The sequence below is a fragment of the Canis aureus genome, chromosome 29 (genome assembly GCF_053574225.1).
Source record: "Canis aureus isolate CA01 chromosome 29, VMU_Caureus_v.1.0, whole genome shotgun sequence".
NCBI lineage: Eukaryota > Metazoa > Chordata > Mammalia > Carnivora > Canidae > Canis > Canis aureus.
The window spans coordinates 9746810-9756965 of NC_135639.1; positions in this window are offsets into that span (position 1 = coordinate 9746810).

The following is a 10156-nucleotide window of genomic DNA, read 5'->3' on the forward strand; positions in this document are numbered from 1 at the left end:
CAGGTCCTGATCTCCAGGTCGTGGGATTGAGCCCCGTGTTGGGCTCGGAGCTCAACAGGGAGTCTGCTTGAAATTCTCTCTTTCTCTCCCTCCCCTTCTGCCCCTCTTCTCGTATGCGCTCTCTCTCTCTCCTTCTCTCTCAAATAAAATCTTTTAAAAAATGAAACCCAGTGCAGCAAATCTTTTGTGGCATTTGTGATTTTTTTTTTAATTTATTCATGAGAGGCACAGAGAGAGAGGCAGAGACACAGACAGAGGGAGAAGCAGGCCCCCGGCAGGGAGCCTGATGCAGGACTGGATCCCAGGACCCCGGGATCACGCCGTAAACCGAAGGCAGATGCTGAACCGCTGAGTCACCCAGGCATCCTGCATTTGTGACTTTTTAAGAATTACCCTTTATATGGAATTCAATAATAAATGTTTCAGCCACCTCCTCCGAGGTGGCTTCCCTCATCTAGTATGCATTAAGCAGACCATGAGTGACTTGCACAAATACCTGGTTCTTTGATCATTACAGTGTGATTAAGGCCAATAGGCAAAAAGTGGTTTCTAAAACTAGTTAATATGTTGTGTGCTAAAGCTACCATACCCAAAAGGTATAAATGTTGTACTTCCTGCTTGCATAATTCAACTCTGTGATTTTGGATCATGTTTCCCTCTGGACCTTAATTTTTCGTGCTTTTGCTAGTCAGTGCCAGGGTCTTAAAATCATTTAACACTGGCCTTTCATAAAATTTTATTTAATTAGCATTAAATGAGGACTCATGAATACTTCATGAAGTCCCATTCATCACACTTTGTTAATTCAGTATTCAGTGAGTCTGAATAGCATCTCTCAACTAACAGAGCTTTTTGATCATGAAATAAAAATAGCATTTTAGGTTTGTGAATTCAGAGCTTAAGGACCCTAGCTCAGTTGTATATGGACAATTCTATACACTTTCAGCATTGCCTCTCGAACAACTTGGGGTTGCATGGGTGAGTCCACTTCTATGTGGGGTTTTTTTCAATAGGTACAGTACTGTACTGACAATGTATTTTCCTCGATTTTCTTTTTTTTTAAAGATTTTATTTATTCATGAGAGACACAGAGAGGCAGAGACATAGGCAGAGGGAGAAGCAGGCTCCCCACAGAGAGCCCAATGCAGGACTCGATCTCAGGACCCTTGGGTCATGACCCAAGCCAAAGGCAGATGCTCAACCACTGAGCCAGCCCCAGGCGTCCCTTGATTTTCTTAATAACATGTGTTTTCTCCAAGAGAGCATATTTTATTTTAGGAATACAGTATATGATACATATAACATAGAAAATACGTGTTGACTGTTTATGTTATCAGTAAGGCTTCCCATCAACAGTAGGCTATTAGGAGTTAAATTTTGGGGGAGTCAAAAGTTATCTGCAGATTTTTTACTACAAAGGGGGCTGGTGTACCTTGAGATTCTCTCTCCCTCTGCCCCTCCTCCCATCTCAAATAAAATCTTTGAAGTTAAGCTATGTGCAGAGATAATGTTTAATGAACAATTTGAATGACTGAGAAATTAATCCAGAAATATTTCTAAAGTATTTGTGCTTTACTATTATTTCCTTTTTAAAAAAAATATTTTATTTATTTAGTTGAGAGAGAGCACAAGCAGAGGGAGAAAGAGAAGCAGATTCCCTACCAAGCAGGGAGTCCGACTCGGGACTCAAACCTCCAACCCTGAGATCACGACCTGAGCCGAAACCAAGAGTCCGATACTTAACCAACTGAGCCACCCAGGCACCCCTATCATTTCTATTTTATTTTGCATCTCAAATTTTCTTTCAGGTTTCTAGTTCTAGTTACATGTTTATTTTTGATCAAGTAGAAAAAAAGTGTTTTATAAATGTATCAGTAAAAATCTTTGAATCTATACCAATAAAAGGATTTAAATGCATCTCTCACAAGAAGCCTACCCCAAAATATGCAGTGAAGCTGTGTGCAAAAGAAAATGAGAAAAATAAGTCCTCATTACACATGTCTCTTGTACCGTTGAATACACAGCTGGTGGTCACCTCACATGAATAAGTCCCGAAGACAGACTACATTGATTTACAGATCTGCCTTAAAGATTTTTTATTCCTTTACTATTGTATTTTTAAGGGTTATTTTGATTACTGTTGGTGTTTTTTTCCTAGTACACTCTACTTCTGACCCAAACTGTATCAATGTCCTCAACATGAAGAGCTTTGTGGAATTTCACTAGAGGCACATTATTTAGATATGGAGACATTCGTTTGGATTCACTTCACCAAACTGTTTGTGGCCACCCATGAGCAGAGCTGGCGGTGGGAGTCTGAAGAAGCCCCTGAGATTGGTCTGTGGCCACCAGGGGCTCTGCACCGCATGCAGGGCGGTGCCTACAGGAATTCAGAATTACTATCTCTAGCCTCCCTGGTCTCCTGCCTATTCTTGAGAGCCACATTGTGATTTACTTAAGTCTATTCCATATGCTTTTTATAAGAAGGCCAGAGAAACATCAGTGTGTGGCCAACTGTGTAGTTACGAGCTCTGCATCTACAGCCGCTGGTGGTTCATGTTTGAGGTAATTAATATTTCTGATAATGTCACCAAAGATGCTGTCAAGGAAGTTTGGAAATAAAGGATCCAAGTTGGGAAGAGAAAGCCTGGAGAACACTTTGAGCTTACGATAATGAGCACATTATTCATTTCTATTACTCCTTTACTGCCTTTGTTAAGATATGGAAACTGTTCTATGTCAGCATTATCTGTGAGTGATGATGAATCTTGGGCCTTGCTTATCTGCAGGTTGCTTATCCAGCCACTTCACCATCTGGAACAGAAATCCCTAAAAGTAAGGTTTAAAAAAAAGAAACAAACTTGCCTCTTAGAAGCTAAATTGGGCTGGCATCCCCCCTCTAGAGCTCATGCCCTACTCAAGGGAAAGCCACTTGGGCCATGTGGCATAAGGAGAAGAAATTGTTGGTGCCAAAGTAAAAGGATAAAGTGAACTGGAAATGACATGTTACTGGAAGGGGGTACATCACCTCCTGGCCAGCTCTCCCTGTCTGCCCGTTGACATTCAACCCTGCCCCCGTGGACAGTGGCACTGGGAGCCTGGTCTGCAGGAGGGAAGATGGACTGTAGTGTGTGGAGGGCCAGCAGCAGACCTCGATCAACCTTCTGACCACATTCCACTAGAAACCACTTCCTTTTATTAACCTTAGTAAGTGAAAGAAACCAAAAACCAAAAAAAGCTCACAAAACATGGAGGGAGCCTGGACTCTCCTGACCAGCTGGACTGTCAAGTTCCAGGATCCCTTAACTAGTTGTGTGACCTTAGACAAGGACCAGCAGGCAAGCAAACCTCGGCTTCCTCATCAGGAGAGGTGAATTGGGCAGGCGGGAGCCCAGCTGGCAGAGGTCGAGGACAGTTGCCATGTAGAAGTGGCCTCGCCGGGCCACTGCTCTGCAGCCCATTGCGTCTTCCCCAAAGCAGATGTCGACAGAAAGAAAAGTGATGAAAGTATTAACAAAATATTAAAGAAAAAAGAAAGCATAAACCCTAGTAATCCGAGGCATAGAACCCCAAACATCTCAACAGCCCCTGAGCACACATCATTGTCGGGTCAATCGGAGTTGACCCTGGGAATGACAATGCTGAATTGTCAAGGGGCCAGTTTCAGTGCGTAACATATACTCTAATACGGGAAAAAGTGTATAATGCATTCAAATCTTTCTATTCGAAATTGTTAAAGTAACAAAAAAGATCCTATTAACTGGATAAATTACAGTTCTCGGCGAAACTCACCATATGGAAACAGGTCTTCAAGCCTATGGAATTAGAATCCCTTTGAAATGCCTGCGTCCACAGAGGACACTAACGGTAGAAGGTAAGCACTTTGTCCTGGCCGGCCTTTCCCTAATAGACTGTGGGTAAACAATTATTCATAGGAACCCACGGAGGGCCTCACTCCCCAGTGGCGCCACTATTCAGGATTTCCTGGGTATAATGGGAGAATAAAATGGGTTTGGAGGCCTGGTACAATTATGCGCATTTTTGTTTGTTTTGTGTCAGGCAAAACCCAACAACAGGCTCTGGAAAAGCAGGCTGTGCTCCGAGGGCTGCGCCCGTTGCTCGGCCCAGCGGGCTGCCCTATCCAGTTACGGTTTAACCAATAATGACCGGACTGTTTTCAGCCAGCCCCCGACGGCTCCTGCGTTTCCCCCCCCTCGGCCTTCGGCATGATTCGTCTGCACCAAGGCAGATTCTGGAAGAGGCACGACCTCTTAAAATTGGCTTTTCGCAGGGCCACACGTTAGCCGAAGAGCATCATCCAAAAGGGCAGGAAATCACTTTTTTTCGAGTGGACAAGTAGCGATGTGATGGGGAGGGGGAGCAGGAGGTGGGCTGGCAGGCCGAAGCTGGAAATAGATTGGTGGCTTTGGTGGCTCTTCCCCCCCCACCCCCCCCACCCCCAAAGCAAACAACCCCAACCTAATTCAAAGCGTGTTGTGTGCAGAGCTGTGCGCCCAGCCCCGGGCCAGCCGCCTGCGCACGGAGGCCCGTGCAGCGGTTTCCTGAGCACCGTCAGGGGCGCTCTGCTCACAGGTCACGTTCTAGCGACTGCTCAGCGGACCCGGAGCTGGCATCTCTGTCCAGCTGGGCGGTGGGCACAGCCACCTGCTCACGCTCAGCGAGGCGACCCCGGCGGTGGCCCGGCCTCTGCTCCCCCACCTCAGGCAGAAACCCTGAGAGGTCAGCACGTCTGAACCATCTTCCTGGCTGCTGGAGTTGTGTTTGCTCCGTTGACATTGGTCACAAGGTGGAAAAACGGGTCCCCTTGCTGGTTTCTGCCCTTCCAGTTCAGCCCTCCCGAAAGCCACCAGGGGGCAGAAGGAAACTTTCTTGCTGTTTTCCAACCCCCTTGACTAAACCTGCCTGGGAAGGGAGGTCCCTTTTGGTCCAGTTGGGCCAATGTTTTTGATATAAGTTGTATTTCTTATTTCCCACACCCTTGATTTTTTTTTGGATCCGGGTTGTCTTTGAAATTAAGTCTTCTTTCTGCAAGGAAAGCAACCGCAAAGGAAATCTGCACATTTGCAACATTTTATATTGGTTGGTGATTTAGCTCTGGGATCTCCAGGCCTAAGGCAGTAGCTCAGTCTCTCCCTGTCTCCAGCCTCACTGGGCCAGGCCAGGCCCCCCAGTGCCTCTTACTAGGATCACCGCAATAGCCTGCCAACCTTCCCAGCCTGTTTATGTGCCCATCACTCGTCTGACTCTGATCCGTCTCTCCTGGTCCCACATCAGACAGCTCTGCATCACCTACTGCATGAGGCCTCGACCGCCCCACCAGCGTGCCCAACTTCTTTCTCCACCTTTTGCTACATCTCCCTTCCAAAAACCCCACTCACGGCCATCTCACCCATTTCTTACCTTTGCTCAGTCTCACCAGTCTTGCCCAATCTCTTCCAGCTGCAGACATTTAAATCTGCAAGGTCCAGACCAGGTGCCACCTCCCAGGGAGCACCTGGTCTACAATATCCGATAGACCTTCTTCCTGTCGCAATTCTTAAGGTTTGAGAAAACCAGCACACGTCGGGCCATAGGAATGATGCATGCCACCCTCAGAAAGCCGGCCAGAGGTTGGATTCATCTGAGAAATCTCCCTAGAGAAAGAATGCTTGTGTCAGGTAGGTGCCGAGACCCAGCCCCAGGCCCCCAGGCCCCCAGGCCGGCCTGCTCCTTAGAGTCAGCCTCCCAGCACTCAGTGGAAAGGTTGAGAAAGCATGCCTGGGAAGTGAGTCCACAGTGGGATCTATTGAACCTGCAGGCTCTTAACACGTAAAGAACAACGGAAATGCCCATAAAGAAGAGTTGTAAATCTGATGTACATAAAATGAGGAGTTTCTCTGTATAACCTTAGAAATATAACCAGTCTGTTTTGCAATGGGGCAGTGATGGAGGGTGATCTCCAAGAGATGCATCCGTGCTTCTGCTTGATGGCGTGTTCACAGATGGGGGGAGTGTGGAGGGGGGTAGGTACGTGCTGAATAGCTTCTTAGGTCACCAGAGGTGAAGAGTATGCTTGTGTGGATATTTGTGTCTGAACAGCTACCTTCATGGTCACCTGCTGCCAAATGAACAGTGAGAAAAAGGAATAAAGGACCCAGCGCATGCCGGGGTGCTGACGTGTCTTGGCAGCCAGGGGTGCATGCACGGAGGACTTGTCTGGGGACATTTGGCTGTTTTGCATAAGGAATTCCTGGGCTAATGGGCATGTGGACCCCAGGACTTGAGGGCAGGCCTGTTTTGGTTTAGCGCTCCCCCCCCCAAAAGGACCAATATGAATTGAAAATTCTTAAGGTGGATCAGTGTAATCCCTATTTAATTTGGACTTCTCCCCTTAATTCATTTTGCATATGGTAAGACATTCTTGCAAAGGACACAGAGGCCGTCTTACACACACTGACACGCTCTGCACCCAGGGAGCAGTTCCCCTGCGCCTAAGCGAGATCTTAAAAGGAGAAAACCTTTGCAAATCACCCTGTGCAAGTGCAGAAGAGAGCCCTCACCACCACCCAAGCACATTGGTGAGCCAGTCGCCCTCCCTCAGGACTTCACCCACCCGGGGGGGGGGGGGGGGGGGGGGGCGGTTCCCTGAGAGCGCTCAGGTGGAGGTGCTAAGGAGAGACTTAGCATTAATCACAAAGACGTCCTTGCTATTTCTTTCACCTGGTCTTAAATTCTGTTAACTCTACCTAAATTGTCTGAGGCCACTGCTTCTCCTCGAAGCTCACAAGGCACTGAAGGACAGGCCCAACTGTGTGACACGTGTTCCTTGGCTCATGTGGATGGCGTCCTGCTTAGGGAGATGAGGACACCGTGGCACTTGCCGAGAATGGCCACATGGCCGAGCGGTAGGCCATGCCCCTTACAACTGGGGGCAGGCATGGTTCCAGGGCAAACAGCCCTCATACTAACCCCGGACATCACAGGGCTGCAGACCAACACCCCTCCCAGAGGCTAGAGGCTCTCAACATGCTTGTTCTCGGAAAGCTCTCTCTTGGCAAAATCCAAGTTACACAGAGGCTTCATTCATTCATGTTTTGATTGATTCATCCATTCACCCAGCAACTTTCTGAGGACCTGTCCTGTACCAAGTGTTGTCTGTGCCACAGAAGTGAACACGTCTGAGTCCCTGTCTTCTTAGAATTTCATTCTAGGAAGAGAGAGAGACAATTTATAATAAATGGATTAGTAAGAATGCTGGATTATTGTGTTTGGTGGCACATAAGACTGCTTTGCTAAGGATGTTCAGGGAAGGTCTGCTGAAGCATGTGTGTTGAGTAAGAAACCATGAGTGTGAGAACACGTGGCATTACTAAAGATTCAGAGATGGGGCAAGTTGGGTTCTTTTGCTTTTCAGGAGACCACAGTCATGGAGGGTAGACTCCAAACGGTGAGCTGGAAGGAGAACTAAGGTCTAAGAGTATAGATGAAATCCAGTGGGTGCTCTCGGGAAGAAAAGCTTGCATCTAACTGAAGGCAGTCAAAGCCATTTCTTGAGGGAGTTGATCTTTGACCTACGGTCAATTCTGAGAAAGGAGGGTCAGGGCATTCCCAGCAGAAGGAACAGAGTAAGAGCCCGTGCGGAGGCAGATACGGGGCATGCTTAGGGGCAGCGTGAAGTTTAACTTGGCTGGAATATCAAGAACTAGAAAGAAAGTCCTGGGTGCTACAGTGGAAGGCAGAGGGAAGCACCTGATGGGTGGCTCCTACACTGACATGCCACCGGGGGCAAACGACGGCCTCTCTGGCAGCCCCGGGGAACCACTGTGGACGGCAGTGGGGCGTAGCTATGGCTGGAAGGAGCAGAGTCCCAGCCGCAGCAGAGAAGCCACATCCTCACCTCCCCGGACAGAAACAGAGCACACCCACCACGAAATCAGCCAGCCGGATTATTTCTTTTTTTTTTTTTTTTTTTTAGATTTTATTTATTTATTCATGATAGTCACAGAGAGAGAGAGAGAGAGAGGCAGAGACACAGGCAGAGGGAGAAGCAGGCTCCATGCACTGGGAGCCCGACGTGGGATTCGATCCCGGGTCTCCAGGACCACGCCCTGGGCCAAAGGCAGGCGCCAAACCGCTGCGCCACCCAGGGATCCCCGGATTATTTCTTACCACCAGCTAAACTTCGGTTTGTTGTTTTCACCAGGAGACCTCGGACGGAATATGCAAGAATCCTAAGCCTCTCCTACAGGGAGCACCCAGGGGGAGGCCGGACAGATGGGCAGGAGTGCCCCCCACGAGAACAAGCCCCAGGGAGATGCAACCGAGTATGTGGCCAACTTAGCTGGTGAACCAGTTCCAGTTGCAAAACTCCAGTTGCAAAAAAAAAAAAAAAAAAAAAAAAAATCTGGTAGAAAAGCATTGAAAAGTCCTTGACATCAGTGCTTCTCCAGTCTTCCTAGAGCACCTGCAGCGCAGTCACTTCCGTCAGAGCGTGGGCTGCGGGCGCCCCTGACCGGCCCCTGACCGAGCTGCCGCCTGGTGAGGTTTGCTGACGGCCACCCTTGCTTCTCCGGGGGGTGCCATCTCCTCTCTGGAATGCTGCTTCCTGGACTGTTAAGTGTAAAACCCCAAATCCCTGCGCTGTCAGTGCGGGCAAGCAATGGCCTTCCCGCCGAGCTTCGTAAGGGGTGCGCTAAAACCAAGAGAGGAGGGAGGTCCCCAGAAGAGGAGAGGGGGCCGGGGGCAGCAGGTGCACGCGGTGTGTCAGAACAGCCAGGCGGGCTTGGGGCGGCGCTCCTGGGGCCGGGGTGCACTGAGGGAGGAAGCGGGAGGAGGGAGCAAGGGGCTCCGCTGGCCCTTGGGGGCGGTCAGCGTGCAGATGGGGTGCTCTCCACCGGGCCCAGGGGGGCGCCCCGGCACTGGAGTAGGGACAGCTGCTGGGGTCCACCCCAACACTCACGCGCCTTTGCCGCCGGGCCGTGAGGACGAGGAGCTCTGGGCCCCCCGAGAAAGGACCCCGAGACCAAGAGAGGGGGCGAGCGGGAGAGGTCCGCACCCCCGCCATCCCCGCAGCCCTCCTCCTCCTGGGGTGAGTAGCCCCCGGGACTGCGGGCAGGGGCCGCTGGTCGCGTGTCCCCGGGGGAAGAGTCCACGAGGCAGCCGCCAATTTTGAGCGTTAGGGCCTAGAAGGGAGGGTGGACGTGAGCGGGACGGGTGATCCGGGAAGAGCGAGACTGCGGCTCGAAGGAGGGCGCGGGGGCGTTTCAGGAGCTGAGAATGGGGGCAAGGCTAAGAAAATTGACTCGACGGTAAAAAGAAAACGTGCACATATCACACGTGTGCACACGCGCGCACATACACGGGAGGGGGAGAGGCAGCGAGCCGCCTGGGGCCAATGAGCAGGACGGGGCACCAGGGGACACCGGCTCTGACAGCAGAGAGCTGTGGGTGGGACAGGTGTCCTCCCCTCACCTGGCCTGGGGAAGAACCAGCTCCCCGCCGGCCACCCCGGGAGCCTCTGACCCCACTATTTAAATTAGCGCCCACCCACCGGCGTGCGTGCGACATGGCAGTTCGGGTGCCGTTGCAGTCGGGGTGGGTGAGGCCTGCTCCCTGCAGACCAGGTTTCCCGTTGGTTATGCTGTCGGGCTCCTGGTGGGCTGGTGGCTCCGGGAACAGAGGTCCTGTCGCCGGGCCGCAGACAGCCCCCGTGGGCCGCGGGGAGCACCTGCTGAGTGATCGAGCAGGATTTACCAGAGGACAAAAAGAAGATAAAAATGAGAAAGGAGGGGGATCCCTGGGTGGCTCAGTCGGTCGGGTGCCTGCCTTTGGCTCAGGGCGTGATCCTGGAGACCTAAGATCGAGTCCCGCGTCGGGCTCCCTACCTGGAGCCTGCTTCTCCCTCTGCCTGTGTCTCTGCCTCTCTCTGTCTCTCTCTCTCTCTGTCTCTCTCTCTGTGTGTGTGTCTCTCATGGATAAATACATAAAATCTTTAAAAAAATAATAAAGAGAAAGGACAGGGGCACCTGGGTGGCTCAGTGGGTCGAGCATCTGCTCTTGGCTCAGGGTGTGATCCCGGGGTCCTGGGTTGGAGCCCCGCATTGGGCTCCCTGCTCAGTGGGGAGTCTGCTTCTCCCTCCTCCCTGCCAACCCCCTC